Source organism: Cornus florida, unplaced genomic scaffold, assembly GCF_030987335.1.
Source record: "Cornus florida cultivar Cherokee Brave unplaced genomic scaffold, ASM3098733v1 CherokeeBrave_3.0.0_Hap2_Chr08, whole genome shotgun sequence".
Classification (NCBI taxonomy): Eukaryota; Viridiplantae; Streptophyta; class Magnoliopsida; order Cornales; family Cornaceae; genus Cornus; species Cornus florida.
The window spans coordinates 86,498,454-86,517,299 of NW_026775578.1; positions in this window are offsets into that span (position 1 = coordinate 86,498,454).

Here is an 18,846-nt window from a genome sequence, read left to right on the forward strand (position 1 = left end):
TGCAAACCCATGACCACCACCACCCATCACCCCATTCCAAATCTGATAATTATTGATAACAAGAGAATAAGTTCTGTTTGGTACACTTATAACATAACACATGAGTTGCCGAGTTGTATAGCTCACACTGACAATGAAGCACCACCACCTCCACCTCCGTCTAATCCACCTTTTTCGCCGTGGATTCGCCACCAAATACAGTGCAGAGTCGTCATCGAATTTGACAACGGCCTCTCATTCGCCGTCAAAGTCGACTCTCCCACCTTCCAAACTAATGTCCGAGGATACCCTCTCCCTCGTGGCGACCTCATCTGCAAGGTCGCTCAAATCCTCCAATCCTCATCATCAGACCCTTTCCTCGACCTCACCAGCTACCTCCAGACACTAACCTTAACTTTAACCCCCTCCGAATCCTCAGAAGTCCTCAAATCCACAACCCTCGCCCAAGATTTCTTCCGATTCTGCTCCTTATCCATCCCCAAATTCTGCCGATCTTGTCCGATCTGTAAATCCAAGACCCGGATCTATCTCGCCGGATCTCTAAGACCCAGTCATCTCCCTCTTCGCAGCCACAGCCGAACCAGTCATCTCCGCTGGATCTGCCACCGCCAGATCTATCTCGCCGGTGCCATCAACATTCTCACAGCCGCCTTCGCTCTCCATCTCTAAGCCAGCTCTTCACTACTGAATTGGAGTTATCATCTCTCCCGCCAATCCACTCGCTACCAAGTCTTGCGAATCCTCCTCCAGTCGCCCCTCGTCGGTTCTCTTAAACCCAGATAATCAGTATATATATAGTTCTCACTGCCGATTCAGTCCACCGAGCTCGGTTGTGGCCGACGAGCAAGTAGGCTTCAAACAGCAGCCAGCGAACAAAAGAAGCTCAGCTCGCTCTCTCTCTCTCTATCTCTCTCCCTCCCTCTGCAGAAAAATGAGGGCCAAAGACAAGAGGGTTAGTTCATTGAGGGTAATGTTGTCTTTTGGCTTTTCCGGCACCCTATTGTTAGTTTAAGAAGGTTAAGTGCAACAATTTGTTAGTTTAAGGGGGTTTTATGTATGTTGGCCTAAGGATTTAATCTAAAGGTCAATCTTATATTTTGATGATTACAAACCATTAATGATGTTTATGTACTAATATTTTCCTTGAGTGCTATATAGTTGATCAATTAATTCAATCCTCAATATTGAGCCAGAAGCATTCCAAGTACTCAAGCAATGGATTCAAGGAAGCATTGAAGTTGCAAGAATTCAAAGATTATTCAAGTACTCCATCAAAGGCTAACCGATCATGGTCAAAGATTGAAGAAAAGGGTAGATTAGATGGTGAGAGCTTAAGATTTAATGTCAAAGTTAATTTGAATATATTTGAAGCTCAAAATTCAATCCATGCATTGCATTCCCATTTTATTTCTCAAAGAAAATAAAATCAGCTCATGATCACATTCACAGGACTTAAAGAATTTCATATTAAGTATCATAATGTGAGATGGAGAAGGCTCCATAAAATAAAGAGAAGGCTCTTTTCTCTTATTCAGTGAGCTCTGAGAAGATTCTTTTCTTTAACTCCAGTAAGTCTTTGAGAAGTATTTAAGAAAAAGAGAGGGCTCAATCAAAAGAAAGAGAGGGCTCTTTTTGTTCCAAGAAAGCTACGAAAATGGATCTTCAAAATAAAGAGCAGGCTCACGTTTTTATTGAGCAGGCTCTTTCCAAGGAAAATGAACAAAGAGCAGGCTCTTTGGTTTTCAAGAGACGGCTCTCTTTAGGGTTTTAAACTGTAACTTAAACATTTTCATTAAATGTTCTCAACAACCTCTAACAGCTATATTGAACTCTGTTTATTCTATAAATACTGAGGTTGGTCTTCAAACTAAATGATCTTTTTTAACAGAGAACATTCTATCATTCCTTGAAAAGCATTAAAGAAGTTTTCTGAGCTTTCATTCCCTCTCTGTTATTTCATATCACTGTAGTAATTCTGAGCTTCACGTATATTCATCTTTTCTATAGTTGTGAGCTAAACCCTGTAATCTATCTTTGAGAGATTCTTGTACACTTGTTTCTTCAAATTTCAAAGCTATTGTAAAGGGTTGGTGTAACCCAAAAGAAAGCCTAGGAGAAGGGTGTTCTCCTAGCAAAGAAGAGAAGCAAGATCTTGTTTCAAAAGTGAAGGTTTGCTCTCCACCATTAAGGAGAAGCTCTAGTGAATTTGGGAAGTCTCAAGGGGGATCTTGAGCCGAGGAGTAGGAGTTTCCGAACCTCGCTAAATCACCGAGTCATTGTTTGCAATCTCTTATCTCAATCTCTCTTATTTTTGTGCTTTATTTTGCTTGAATATTTCAATAAACTGATATTCAACAGTTTGGTAGAAATATAATTTTTAAATTGAAAAAATTGCTCCTTGACTCTATTCACCCCCCCTCTAGAGTCAATTAGTGACTAACAATTGGTATCAGAGCCTAATCTCTAGAAAAAGACTAATCATCTTAGAGAACGATCATGGCCAATGCACTTTTCCATCAAGAAGGTCAATCTAACAATAGACCCCCTTGGTTTGATGGAAGTGACTACAACTATTGGAAAATCAAAATGAGAGCATTCTTAAGAGGCATAGATGTAGATGTTTGGAAAGCCATAGAAAAAGGAGACCATGTTCCAACCAAGATAGTAGAAGGTGAAAATGTTCGAACACCCGATACTGAATGGACCCTCAATGACCGTAGGCTTGTACAATGTAATGTCAAGGCTATCACTAATCTCTATTGTGCCTTAAGCAAAGACGAATTCAATAGAATTTCGGATTGCGAAACGGCCAAAGAAATTTGGGATAAACTTGAAGTTACCTATATAGGCACTAGTCATGTTAAAGAATCCAAAATGAATATGCTTGTCCATAAATATGAACTTTTTACCATGAATAACAAAGAAACTATTAGTGAAATGTACTCTCGTTTTACTAACATTGTTAATCCCTTGAAAGCTCTTGGAAGAAAATATACATCATCCGACAATGTAAGAAAAATCCTTAGATCTTTGCCAAAGAATTGGGAAGCTAAGAAGACCGCCATCCAAGAAGCCAAAGATCTTAACACACTTCCCATTGACGAACTTATTGGTTCATTAATGGCTTACGAGCTAGAAATGAATGATAGAGATGAAGAAACTGAAAAGAAGGATATAGCTCTACAAGCTACTACCAAAGAAGTTACAATTAATAAAGTTCCTCATGATGAAGAAGAAGAAGAAGTTGCTCTCATTACCAAAACCGTAAGAAGAATTCTTCAAATGAAGAAGTTCCAAAAGAGCAACCACTTCAAAAGAAATGGGTCGTCTAGTGAGCAAGGAAAAAGAGAAGCACCTACTTGCTTCCATTGTGGAAAACCGGGGCACTTCAAGTCCGATTGCTATGCCTACAAAAATGAAAAGGAAAGGAAAAAGAAAGGCAAAGCCATGCAAGCTACATGGGAGGATGATGATTCAAATGGATCCGAAAGTGACGATGAACTAAATGAATTGGTTAATCTTTGTCTCATGGCCGATGAAGATGAGGTAAATTCTAATCATAACTCATTTGATTTGGAAACTACTTATGATGAATTGGTTGATGCACACAACTATTTGCTAGATGCTTTTAGAGAATTGCATGATGAATTAGGCAAAATGGTTCAAAAATGTGCTACTCTCAAGAGGGAAATGTATATCATCTCTCAAAACCTTGAAAAATCTCAACTTGAAAATGAAGCTTTGAAAAAGGAAAAAGAATTAGCTAAAGAATCGGTTTCAATTGATTTAATTTCTGAAAATAAATCATTGAAAGTTATAATTGAAGATCAAATTGAAACTTTAGATAAATTCACAAAAGGTAGAGAGAATTTGGGTCTCATACTTGGAAAGCAAAGAAATGCTTATGCCAAGGATGGACTTGGATTTGATCCTCACAACAAAGATTCTTGTTTATTGAAAAAGAGAATACCTTTGAACAATTACTTCGTTAAAAATTCCTCTTTTAGTCACAATGTAACTATTGTAAAAAAATAGGACATAAGATCAATCATTGTCCTATTAGGCCATGTAGGACAAAAGAAGTTTGGGTTATTAAAGGGACTTATACACCTCTTCCTAACTCTCATGGACCCAAGAGAATGTGGGTACCAAAAGAAGATTATTCAAATTCCTTTTGTAGGTTTGCTTGAAGTCTCCATATTCATCCAAGGACAAATGGTTCCTTGATAGCGGATGCTCAAGGCATATGACGGGAGATCAATCAAAATTTCGCTCCATCAAACCTCATAAAGGAGGAAGCGTCACATTCGGCGACAACTCAAAAGGCAAGGTCATTGGCATTGGAACTATTGGTATCTCCTCCTCCTTATCTATTGATGATGTGTTGCTTGTTAAAGGCTTAAAGCATAATCTGTTTAGTATTAGCCAATTATGTGATAAAGGATATGATGTTTTGTTTAAATCAGACAAGTGCATTGTCAAAAAGGATAATGTAGAAGTTTTCCATGCTCCAAGAAATGGTAATGTATATACTTTGCTTTTATGTGAATTACATGATCAAGATGTCAAATGTCTTGTATCCTCAAATGAAAATAGTTGGTTGTGGCATAGAAGGTTGGGTCATGCTAGTATGGATTTGATTTCAAAACTATCTAAGAATGAATTGGTCAAAGGCCTCCCAAAGACTAATTTTTCTAAAGATAAAACATGTAGCGCATGCCAAATAGGCAAGCAAATCAAGTCATCATTTAAAAGGAAAAAGGATATAACGACCTCAAGACCACTTGAATTAATTCACATGGACTTATTTGGTCCGGAGAGAATTGCTAGTCTTGGTGGAAAACTCTATGCATTTGTCATTGTGGATGACTTCTCTAGATTCACTTGGGTATTTTTCCTTACACACAAGAATGAGGTTCATACAATCTTTGCTAAATTTTGTAAGAGAGTTGAAAATGAAAAAGAATGTAAAATTAAGTCCATTAGAAGTGATAGAGGTAGAGAGTTCGACAACCAAGATGTGGAAAGATTTTGTGATGGCAATGGATACAATCATAATCTTTCAGCTCCTAGGACTCCTCAACAAAATGGAGTTGTTGAAAGAAAAAATAGGTCTTTCCAAGAAATGGCTAGGACTATGTTAAATGAACATAATTCTCCTAGATCTCTATGGGCCGAAGCCGTTAGCACCTCATGCTATGTTATAAATAGAGTCATTATTAGAAAACTCCTTAATAAGACTCCTTATGATCTTTGGAACAAAAGAAAGCCAAACATTGGATACTTTAAAGTCTTTGGGTGTAAATGCTTCGTGTTAAATGACAAAGATAATCTAGGAAAATTTGAACCTAAATCGGATGAAGGTATTTTTCTAGGATATTCTTCTCGTAGCAAAGCATTTAGAGTGTTTAACAAAAGAACACGAGTGGTTGTGGAATCAATGCATGTTGTATTCGATGAATCACCATTACCCCCTCTTAGACGTTCATTAGATGATAATGAAGATGTGATTGAGATTGAAAAGAATATTGAAAATCTTGATTTAAATGGTTCTTCTCTTGAAGATAGCTCCAAAGATGTTCTAAAAGAAAGTCTCTCTCATAAAGACACTCTTCCTAAGGCTTGGAAACAAGTGCCTAATCATCCGATAAATCAAATCATTGGCGATCCATCTAAAGGAATAAGCACTAGGTCTCAAACGGCAACATCTGCAATTATGTGGCTTTTGTTTCCCAACTTGAACCAAAAAATATTCATGAAGCCGAAAATGATGAATCTTGGCTCTTGGCCATGCAAGAAGAACTTAACCAATTTGAAAGGAATAAAGTCTGGCATTTGGTTCCAAAGCCTAAAGATAAAACTATCATTGGCACAAAATAGGCATTTAGGAACAAAAAGGATGAATCGGGAATAATTATGAGAAACAAGGCACGGCTTGTTGCTCAAGGCTATAATCAAGAAGAAGGAATTGATTTTGAGGAGACCTTTGCCCCCGTAGCTAGACTTGAAGCTATAAGAATGCTCCTTGCTTTTGCATCCCACAAAAACTTTAAGTTATACCAAATGGATGTAAAAAGTGCTTTCTTAAATGGATTCATTGAAGAAGAAGTATATGTAGAACAACCGCCGGGCTTTGAAAGCTACATTTATCCAAACCATGTTTACAAATTATCAAAAGCTTTGTATGGTTTGAAGCAAGCTCCAAGAGCTTGGTATGAAAGATTAAGTGGTTTCTTACTTGTTAATGGTTTTGTTAGAGGAAAAATTGACAATACTCTTTTCACTAAAACCATTGATAGCAACATGTTGGTTATTCAAATTTACGTTGATGATATTATCTTTGGATCAACCAATAGTGTACTATGTGAAAAATTTGCTTCTAGCATGCAAAATGAATTCGAAATGAGCATGATGGGTGAACTTACTTTCTTCTTAGGATTGCAAATCAAACAAACACTTGATGGCATTTTTGTTTGCCAATCCAAGTATGTTAAAGATTTGCTAAAGAAATTTGGCTTGGAGGAAGTCAAACATGCCAATACTCCAATGAGCTCATCCTTGAAACTTGACAAAGATGATAGGGGCACTAATGTAGATATTAAAAAATACAGGGGTATGATTGGTAGTCTTTTATACTTAACCGCAAGTAGACCAGACATCATGTTTAGTGTATGCTTATGCGCTTGTTTTCAATCTTGCCCTAAAGAATCTCATCTATGTGCCGTTAAACGCATCTTTCGCTATTTAAGTTTTACTACATTCTTAGGGCTTTGGTATCCTAGGCATACATCACTTGAGCTTGTCGGTTACTCGGACGCTGATTTTGGAGGATGCAAAGTTGATAGAAAAAGTACTAGCGGAACTTGTCATTTCTTAGGACAATCATTAGTATCTTGGTCTTGCAAGAAACAAAATTCCGTAACTCTATCAACGGCAGAAGCTGAATATATTGCAGCCGGTAGTTGTTGCGCTCAAACGCTTTACATTAAACAACAGCTTGAGGATTTTGGACTTTACTTTGATCATGTTCCTATTATGTGTGATAACACAAGTGCAATATGTATCTCAAAAAATCCTATTCAGCATTCAAGGACAAAGCATATAGAAATTAGGTACCATTTTCTTAGGGATCATGTCTCAAAAGGAGACATTGAGCTTGTATTCATTAATACTGAAAAACAACTAGCAGATATTTTCACAAAACCACTCCAAGAGGACAGATTTTGCTTGCTCAGAAGAGAAATAGGTATGTCTGCAGAAGAAGAAATATTAAAGTAGCTCTAGCAGCTAAAGAGCCAGCTCCATTCAGAAAAAGAGCTGTCTCCACACAAAGCAGAGCAGGCTTCACAAATGATTTCAAAGTGCATACTCTCGGGATCTCTATGTTTTCAAGAAAGAGCAGTCTCTACAAACTAAGAGAGCAGGCTCTATAAAAACAAGAGACGGCTCCTAACCTAAACCATAATCTGTATACACTTTTGTTGCTCTCAGGATCTTATGCAGATTTCAGAAAGAGCAGTCTCCAATTCTACAATGAGCCGGCTCACACACACTCTTTTAAACACTCAACTCTCGGGATCTCATGCAGGTTGTAAAGAGACGGCTCCATTTTTGCTTGAGCCAGCTCAATACACATAAATGGAGACGTCTCTCTTCAGAAGGAGGAGCCTGCTCAACTGATGAATTTCATCTCATTGCTCTCGGCATCTCACATCTGCACTTGGATGCAGGGCCAAAGAATGAAAGAGCCGGCTCCATAAAATAGAAGAGCCGGCTCCAAGAAACATCATTGAGCCGGCTCTATGAACTAGTGAGCCGGCTCCAAGAACCTTCATTGAGCCGGCTCTATGAACTAGTGAGCCGGCTAAATCAATGAAACCCACAGATTCTCGGTTTCATTTTTAAGTGCACAGTAGGCTTTCATATTCCATCTCGGCACCTTCCCTTCAGCACACTGACTCCATTCTAGACATAACAGAGGCTTATTCCAGAGCACTCTCTCGGCTAGGGTTGAAATATTTCATCCATTGGGCATCTTCACAAGTAACTCCCTTCCTCAAATTCCATCTCAAAGTTATGAGTTCTTGCATTTTAGTTGATCTATTTTCAACAAATTTCAGAGTTCATTGCTTTTTCATCTCTCATCCATGAAACCCTTGATTTCACTATAGACTTTCTCCTCACATGGAAAGAACATAATTGAGTAGAAATGGCTACTCTCTTGGTTTGTTAATTCAAATTTCTAGTAGTTATGCATTTGTCTTGTGATTAATCTATGAATTTATTTTATCAAATCTTAGAAATATATTGCATAACTTTGGTTATCAAACCCCTTTTAGTTTGAATTTATCTTTGAATAATTTGTTTATAATTCATCTGGGCAGTACATTTCAAAATTCTATTGAATTTCAACTTTTAAGATAAATTTGTAAACTTTATTACTTAGATCATATTATTTGATTTTTTTTTTGTTTGTTTTTTTTTTAAGTATAAAACTTAAATTGGTACATTGGTTCAAAATCATTCTCAATTATAATCATTAATTCTCAGTCAAAGCCAATTTGAGCTTTGAAATTTCCAGTATATGATAATTGAATTTTTTTTTCTCCAAACAAATTTAAGTGAATTTTTCTTTAGATATGTGTTCTAAGTATTCCTTCTGAAATTTCAGTTTCAATTTCTAGAAATGTCCACGGCTTCATCCTCTCGTAGAAAGAATCCTCCTCGTGGTCATAAACGGAACTCTCAAAGATCTCAAGATGTTGGTTCAAGTCCTAGTCCACAAACTCAAATATCTGCTACCATGCTTTATAGAAACCCCACCTACAAAGTAGCATTTGATACTATCTATCAACATAGAAAATTGGCCACAGCAATGGTATTGTCCAAAAAAATTTGCGATGATCTTCATCTCAACACCTATAGATTGTTTGACGAAATTGGCCTAGGAAACTTTGTTGGGTTGAGTACCAAATACTATCCAAAATTCGTAAAATTATTTTACAGTCACCTTGAAGAAAGTCCTGGAGAAGACAAACTTAATTGTTATGCAGCTGGAGTTCACTTTTACCTTGATAGAAGTAACATTGCTCGAATTCTCAAACTTGAGGATGGCATCCAATTCTATTCTCCTTCCAAATGGTTTATTGGACACGGCTTTGACAAACTCACAGCTATTCAGCAAATGAGTTATGATTCCCGTGTAACCAATACAAAAGTGGTAAACACCAGGCAATTAACTATGGAAGCCCGATTGATTCACAAGATCATCATGTACTCCATTCTTCCAAAATCCGGCAGTAGATCCAAAGTCACTCACATGGACGTCTTCCTTATCTGGTGTGTCTTAAATGGAAAGCCCTTTGATCTTGCATACATAATATTTCATCATTTGCTTGCTTGTAAGAGAAAGAAAAAGGTCTCTCTTTATTATGCCATGGTTCTCACTCACATATTCATGGATATGAAAGTTCCGCTAGATAGTTCTGAAGCAGTTAAACCAGGGTCAAGACACATGCTCACTGCTTTAAATCTTGCGTCAATGGGGCTAAAAAGGGATTCAAATGGTATGTGGTTCTATCCTAAACAACGGAGGTTTGAAGAGGCTCGAGATAGAGGAGAAGAAATTGAGGAAGTTGATGATGAGGATGAAGAAGAACATAAGAGTGATGACAGTGCTGAAGAGGATGAAGTTCCAGTTGAAAATTGCACCAATCGTGATCTTTTATTGAAAATTCTCGAAGTTACTCGTCAAAATCAAGCCACTCTTGAAGAACAACAAACCACTCTTGCACACCAGCAAAGACAACTTAACGAAGTGCATATGTCAATCACTCATCTTAATGAAGATTTTGAAGCATTTCGCAAAGGAAATAGACCTCCTTCTCCTTAGCACAGTATCACCCCCGTCTAAAACCTATTTTTGTGGTCTCATTTGCTATATCTGCTTTAGAGAATCATATTTTTAGATATGTTCTATTTACTTATGTTATTTCATTTTGAACTCCTTATCATGAACTCTGCTTTTATCTACTCATATGGTAGTTGTCTTCTAATTCTCCTTCTGTTTCCACTTCTGCTTTCTATACACTGCCATATTTGCTATTTAATTGCTCTTTTCTTTATCCATTTTGATATTTCATGCAAAGGTCAGTATTTCCCATTGATAAAGGAAGATTTATTTATTTTTGATATGACAAAGGGGGAGAAAGATGTGTTCTATGCTATATTGTGGCTATATTGTGTCTATTCTATTACATTGCTATTTTTGATAGACGCACATTGATAGGGGGAGACATATTTTTTTTTTTTTTTTTTTCAAATATTTGTTGTTGACATGAATCCAGGATATGCTTATTGATAGGGGGAGCATTATTTCAAAATGTAACTCCACCTTGACAATAAACACATCAATGTTTTGTCATCATCAAAAAGGGGGAGATTGTTGGCCTAAGGATTTAATCTAAAGGTCAATCTTATATTTTGATGATTACAAACCATTAATGATGTTTATGTACTAATATTTTCCTTGAGTGCTATATAGTTGATCAATTAATTCAATCCTCAATATTGAGCCAGAAGCATTCCAAGTACTCAAGCAATGGATTCAAGGAAGCATTGAAGTTGTAAGAATTCAAAGATTATTCAAGTACTACATCAAAGGCTAACCGATCATGGTCAAAGATTGAAGAAAAGGGTAGATTAGATGGTGAGAGCTTAAGATTTAATGTCAAAGTTAATTTGAATATATTTGAAGCTCGAAATTCAATCCATGCATTGCATTCCCATTTTATTTCTCAAAGAAAATAAAATCAGTTTATGATCACATTCACAGGACTTAAAGAATTTCATATTAAGTATCATAATGTGAGATGGAGAAAGCTCCATAAAATAAAGAGAAGGCTCTTTTCTCTTATTCAGTGAGCTCTGAGAAGATTCTTTTCTTTAACTCCAGTAAGTCTTTGAGAAGTATTTAAGAAAAAGAGAGGGCTCAATCAAAAGAAAGAGAGGGCTCTTTTTGTTCCAAGAAAGATACGAAAATGGATCTTCAAAATAAAGAGCAGGCTCACGTTTTTATTGAGCAGGCTCTTTCCAAGGAAAATGAACAAAGAGCAGGCTTTTTGGTTTTCAAGAGACGGCTCTCTTTAGGGTTTTGAACTGTAACGTAAACATTTTCATTAAATGTTCTCAACAACCTCTAACAGCTATATTGAACTCTGTTTATTCTATAAATACTGAGGTTGCTCTTCAAACTAAATGATCCTTTTTAACAGAGAACATTCTATCATTCCTTGAAAAGCATTAAAGAAGTTTTCTGAGCTTTCATTCCCTCTCTGTTATTTCATATCACTGTAGTAATTCTGAGCTTCACGTATATTCATCTTTTCTATAGTTGTGAGCTAAACTCTGTAATCTATCTTTGAGAGATTCTTGTACACTTGTTTCTTCAAATTTCAAAGCTATTGTAAAGGGTTGGTGTAACCCAAAAGAAAGCCTAGGAGAAGGGTGTTCTCCTAGCAAAGAAGAGAAGCAAGATCTTGTTTCAAAAGTGAAGGTTTGCTCTCCACCATTAAGGAGAAGCTCTAGTGAATTTGGGAAGTCTCAAGGGGGATCTTGAGCCGAGGAGTAGGAGTTTCCAAACCTCGCTAAATTACCGAGTCATTGTTTGCAATCTTTTATCTCTATCTCTCTTATTTTTGTGCTTTATTTTGCTTGAATATTTCAATAAACTGATATTCAACAGTTTGGTAGAAATATAATTTTTAAATTGAAAAAATTGCTCCTTGACTCTATTCACCCCCCCTCTAGAGTCAATTAGTGACTAACAATGTAGTTCAAGGGGGTTAGTTGCAAAACCCCAATAGTTTAGGGGGGTTTATTGCACTTTTCTCTTAATTTTATACTACCAACATATAACAAATATAAGGCACGTATAATTAATCAATATAAAATTAACTAACCTAAATAGTAATATACAATTAGTAGTACCAATAAATATATATATATATATATATATATATATATATATATATTTTCGGGTCTTTACATGTAATCTCTTAAATAACTCTCTTTCTCATAGGAGCTCTCTCTTCCCGTCGGAGATCTCTCTGCTTGTCGGAGTGTGGTTGTGGGGTATCGTCTTGATCTGTTGTCTCCTTTTCCTTCTTTGCTCTTTTAAGTCTTCTCTTTGTTATGTTGGTTCCCTATACTTAGACCTACTTATTTAGGCGGAATTTTGCATTTGTTGGGCTAATTTCTCTTGCTTTTGGGTACTCTTTTCCGTTTGCTGTCTGGGCTGTTTGTTGGGTGACCGTTGTTGGTTAAGGTGGAGGTGTTGTAGTATTCTATTGAGGCGGGTTTATTTCATCGCAAATACTTGCGCCGCTCCAGATCGGCTGTTTCTCAGGGGGTTGTTGGTCACCTTGAGGTTGCTCGAGCAGAATCATCGGTGATTATGGAGATGGATCGCCCAGCAATTGCCACCAGTGATAGTGGGCATGAATCCCACTGTGTCCAGGAAATGTCTGGTATACGTGAGATGGGGAATGCTTGTTTGGTGGGCCGGGGTCCAGAAAGTATTTGGGCCGATCAATCTTAGTCTGGGCTGCCTAATGGGTTGGACCTAGTTTGTGAATTATGTTGTGTGAGATCCTGTGGGATGGATCCTAGTGGGCTGGTCCAGACTGATGCTTCCCCTCAGGCCTCGGTTGTTCATACCAACCCTTGTTCTCTTGCCGACAAGTCTTGCTCCTTTCCAAGCACATCAGCTTTGCACTCTCAACTCTGTTCTACCACTGGTCCTAATTGCGTACCTCACCAGAGTTCTCTGCGTCTTTTAGTTTGGAATTGCCAAGGGGTGGGGAACTCATTGACCGCTAGACAATTATTTCACCTTAACAAGAGTTATTCACCGGATATTATAATTTTGCTTGAAACAAAAAAATGATTCAAGGAAAATTCAACGGCTGAAACGATGATTAAAAGTTAATTTTTGTTGGTGTATTGATTCAGTTGGGTCGGCAGGGGCATTGCTATTTTTTGGAGGATGGAACATTTGTTTCGTATTATTGATTATAGTGATTATCAAATTACTGTGGAATTGTGTGCAGAAAGGAAAGGAACTTGGGTTCTTACGTTTATATATGCTAGCACTAATTATATTATCCGAGCCGCACAGTGGGCGTATCTTAAGCGAATGCAGAAGATCTAGGCTGATCGATGGCTTATAATTGGGGATTTTAATGATTTATTATTACCAGTGGAAAAACGGGGTGGTAATCCTAAACCTACTCGGTTCTCAAGAATTTTCGCAATTTGGTTTCTGATTGTGGTCTTTGTGATTTGGGTTTTGATGGGTACCTATTTACATGGAGTAATCATCGTCGCGGAGTTGCTAATATACAGGAAATGTTGGATCGGGCCTTACCCAGTAAAGCATGGAGCAGGATGTTTCCTCAAGCTAGAGTCCGTCATCTCACCATTGTCGGATCTGATCATTGCGATTTGCTTCTTGATCTTGTGCCGGTATTTCATAAGAAACCTAGTCAATTCCATTTTGATGCTCGATGGGTGTCCGATCCAAAGGTGGTGATATTATACGGGAGGCTTGGGGAATGCCGGCCTATGGTTACCGATTGTATCGCTGGTCTCAAAAACTTAAAAAATGTAAAAAAATCATTGGTTCAATGGGTTCGGAATACTAATCATAATGCTAGACAGAATATTGCAAACGCTGAAGTCCGGTTGCAACAATTAAAGGAAAATTTGAACGATTATGATCACGAGAAGTTTCTAAATGTAGAGCAAGATCAAGTTTATATATCATCTGCTATGAGTCGTCTTCTTTGTTTCTCCAGCCTCTGCAACTCCTCCAAACTCTATTGTTATGGGTCCTAAGCTTGGGTCTAAATCTCATACGTCCTTAATACTTTATTTTAGATGTATAAACATGTAAATATTAAGTTTAAATACCAAATTATGTATCAAATCTCAAGAACATACAAATCAAGAATATATACAAATATTCACAAAAAACTTATGTTCTAATTCGATTTAAGCATGCATATATATTCTATTTTAATTTTTATTTATCTTGGAATTATCCTTAGCATGTATAGAATATGTTATCGAAGGAGAAAAGATAGAAGAAGAACTTACCTTAAGGTTTCGGATTGAAAACCTTAACCTTCTTCTTCCTTTGCTTTTTTGGCGACCCTTGGTTGCCTTCTCAATCCTCTGTGCTCCTGGTTCTAGCCCACGAACAACCCTCTCCTTCCTTCTCCTTGGGTTTAGCCTTGAACCCTTCCTTGCGCCCTTCCTTTCTCTCTCTAAAACTCTCGGCCTTCTCTCTCTTTCTCTCTCTATGCCTCGTGTCTCTCTCTGTCTGCTAAAAGGGTTTCTAACCTTTTTGCAGACACAATAAGTATATATATAAGCTATACAAACCATAGTCCTAATCCCACTACAACCCGCGTAACTTAGGGAGAAAGAAAGAAAAAGAAAGAATGAAATAAAAGAGGAAACTATATATATCATCTAATATATATATAATATAATATAATATAATATAATATAATATATATATCTATACCCATATACATACATATACAATTATCTATGGTAAATATACATATCCATCAAGACTCTTATCCAAGTAGTCCATGTGACCCAATTGGTTGGTCCATTACTACTATCAAAATTCGACTCCTTTAAAAATATAAAATAAAACAATTAATTCATTTAATCCTAACAATAATTACAAATAACTTCACATCATTTAACTAGGCAAGTCGATTAACAAATTAATTAAAATACACCATTTTGAGCACACAATTAAATTAAACAATTAATTCAATTAAATATATAAACAATTAATCGCGTAATCAAATAACAATTAAAATACAATAAAATGCATAAATAAATCCCAAGACTATCATTTTTAAAATTATGGGTATTACATGACTTTGCTTCCTCAAAGCTTTGGGGCTCATTCTCCAATAAACATTTTAGAAAATCAGGATCGAAAGATTCAAACGCTCTAGCCCTCTTGCCCCATCTAAGCTCATCCTTATTTTCATTGTATGATTTATACACAAGAAAATAATATGTATTACTGTTATGAGCATAACCTATCAAAAGTTTTATGTAACGATCCACTCCACCATATAGTATGATATTGTCCGCTTTGGGATCGAGCCCGCACGATTTTGCTCTTGGGTTTTATCCCAGAAGGTCTCTGTGACGGCCTTGGTTTTTCAAGCCAGTGCGTCCTACGATAACCCGAAGTTTAACCTGATAACGGATCCCAAATGCGGAAGCAGAAATAGAAACCAAGTCTCTAGAGATGAAATACATCTTTAAGACGCCAAAGTGACCTTCCATGAGATCAGGTAACTCAACGAGAATGAAAACGGAAGTTAAGGTTGAAAATAGACCAAATATGACCCCAAGGGCAAAATGGTGTTGGTGCGTAGTCGTCGCGACACCCCAAATTGCAATAAAAAGTGTGGCCAAGTTTAAATTTATAAAATGCAACTACTACCTCTAATTACTAATATAGCTAGGGTGAGTAGGGATCGTCCCAAGAGATCGGATGCATGTTTGAAATGAAAACAAGGTCGGATTAGTAGGTCGAGTGATCAAAAGATTATTTGTTTGGTTAATTAAGTTACAATGTAACTAAATTCAATACAAAGTAATTAAAATAAATAAAGGGTAGAGAACAAGAGTGAGAGGTCTTGAGATTTAGAGGTCACCACTAAACATCACCTTTCTAGACACTCAATGTGTAATGAATGAGGGGAAACATGTGTTGCAATACCAAGAGGTGTGAATGATTGAATCAACAAGCATGGATGACTAATTAAGCATATATTGTCTAAACAACCTAATGAATAGCATAATATATCAAACTAAACTATTATTCATTCATTTAAGCTCACAACCAAACACATTAACAAGTTAGAGAATTATACTACTTGCATTCATAAGCATGGAATATCAAACAACAAGCATGGATTGTCCTCTTATTTAGGAAAATAAGGCAATTACACTACAACTAAGCTAGAGGCATGAAAATTAAACTAACTAAACTAAGGTAGAGGCACAATCCATCAAAAAATGAGTATGAACCATCAAACAAACCACAAGAATATTCTATTTCAGCACTATGCCTTGACAATCTTTAGATTCATAGTATCAACACATATAGACATGCATCAATAACACAAAACCTAGAAATAAACACATGAACATCTATTCTAGCATACATAGACATATGAATAGAATGAAATGATCAATTGAAAGTATTAAACAACACAAATCATTGTAGAAACAAGATTCATATATAAATCAAATGTCAAGACAAGATTACAACACAAATCCCCTCAAAATACAAAACATCAAGGTCTATAAGGCATGCTTAGGGCTAACTCTAGCCCTAAGAAGATGTTTAGCCACTCATTGATATAGTCATCCAACCCTCAAGGGCCATCTCCAAGGTAGGAAGTATCTTCTCCTTGATGGAAACCCTAGATGAATGGAAGAACTGCCAAATGGTGTATGTCTCTCTAATCTCTAGCCTCCTCTCCAAGATTGTATAGATGTCTAAAAGTTGTATATGTAAAAATGGCTCAAAATCCTATATAGGTAGTTCAAGTGTCACACCAAATGGTCAGGTCTCATGCACTAAGGCACTCTCAATTATTGCACCACGAGCCATTTTTTAATGAACTGGACTCTGTTTTATTTCAGACTTGAAGAGGTTCGATCGATCGAATTCAAATGAGATCGATCGAACTATGGCCAAATCCATCGAAGTAAGGCCAGATCGATCAATCCATGGCGGCGCCTTTTTGGGAAGAGACAAATCTGAGATATTTTTGGGATATTTTAGGAAAAAGACAAAAGTGGTAGGTGGGGATAAGATCAAAGAAGTTCGATCGATCTGAAGAAAAGTTGGATCGATTGAAGATGGAAATTCTTGATGATACGGACAAGGGGTTTGATCCATCTTGACAAGGCTAGATAGATCACTATAAGATTGATCGAAAATATGTCTGATCAATCAAAGCTTGCTGTTTTCCACCACTTTGCTCCTTTCTTCCATTTGGCTTGAGATTGCTTCTTTTATGCTCTAATTTGGCTGAATTGACTTATTTTGGGAATAAGCGCCTGAAAAGGGTAATAACATGAAATTAATCTAAAACGGAAAAATAAAACAGATAAAGGTCCTAGAATACTCAAGCTTAAGAGATTTAAATATGCATTTTTCAGCGCTCATCACACCCCCAAACTTAAATATTCTAGTCCCAAGCAATGAATTACAAAATAAAGGAATGAAATGAACAACTATACAACTATGAACTAGAAAGCAATAAATGGATAACGCCACTTTCGTAAGGAACACGATTACATTTAGCGCATGCAACAAGCCTTTTAAACCCCTATGTTACCCCTAGTGGACGAGTAAAGTCTCGTGAGGGTTTCCAGAAATGATACCCACAAACATTAAGCTCATTCTCTCTAAAGAGGCACCAATATTGCAAACAAGTATTGGGAGAAAACTACCTTGAGTATGCAAATTTTTAACCATTTCCAAGCAATCTCCTAAAATTTCAACATCAAGCAAGCAAGTATGGTCTTCCACACATCAAGAAAATGATCATGTAAATCAAAACAACTCTAGAATTTTTTTTGAGTGAACCGGCATCAAATATGTTGATATCTAAGCCAACTAAAGAAATGATCACATCCTTACCCTCAAACTAGCACACAAATCTAGTACCGATTATCAAGACAAAGAGTGGACCTTTTATTAAAGCTTTATTGTTTTATGTACGCTTATTCTTTTCACTCGATTTTTATTTTTTTGTTTTTTTTCTAATCCTAAGGGTCAAAGATGGAAGCATAGTGCAATGTGTTGATCTATTAAGCTTTCTAGCGATCCATGAGGTCGAGCGTTAGGTCAATGACTCCCAAACCGGACGGCTTTAGGGCATTAGGTGTTTAAACACACCTAAGGACTTACAAGCTCAAATCAACTAGGCTACAAATCAAGACAACCTCCACCTAATCATTTCCCACTTCTCACCTTTTGGGAAAAGTCCTCACTTTTTTTATTTGCTTCATTTTTTTTTTTTTTATTTTGTAAAAAGTTCAATTATTAACCTAGAGTTTGGGCCCTCCACCTTTCGGCGCGAGAAGTTCAGTGTTTGATGAGGCTAAAATCCCGACTACTCAATGAAAAGGGTTTGTTATCCACCTTTATCAAGAATAAAAGCTTTCAATGCACTACTAGCTTAATTGGGATATAACCAATTCAATAATCAACAAAAACATATACCCCACAAATGAATGCTAGTGTGTGCCTGTGCTAGTGTAGAATTCTAGAGTGAATTCCAAAACAATCACAAACTCAGGATAATGTAGACCACAAGTGCAAGCAAGATATTAATCTTTCGAAAAATTTACTCCTAAATGGCATCCACAAGGCATAAAAGGAGTATTGGACTCTGCAAATAACACATATTATCCCCAAACTTAAACGACACAGTGTCCTCAATGTGCAAAGAGAACAAAGGAAAGAGTATACCAGTACAACTAAGGCAAAGAATGGCCGAGATACAAGTATCCTAAGTGGGTGGTATACCCCCCCAAACTTGGGATTAACTATGGTCCTGAAGAGATGGCACTGGGAGAAAAACTGATTAGATAACAAAGGGGATAATAACAGTGCACAGTGGACATGCAAGTGTAAATGGGATAGGAAATGAAGTAAAGAGAAAGAGGAATAAGAATGCTCCTGTAAAAAAAATTTGGGCAGCACTCTCTCACTGAAGTCATTGG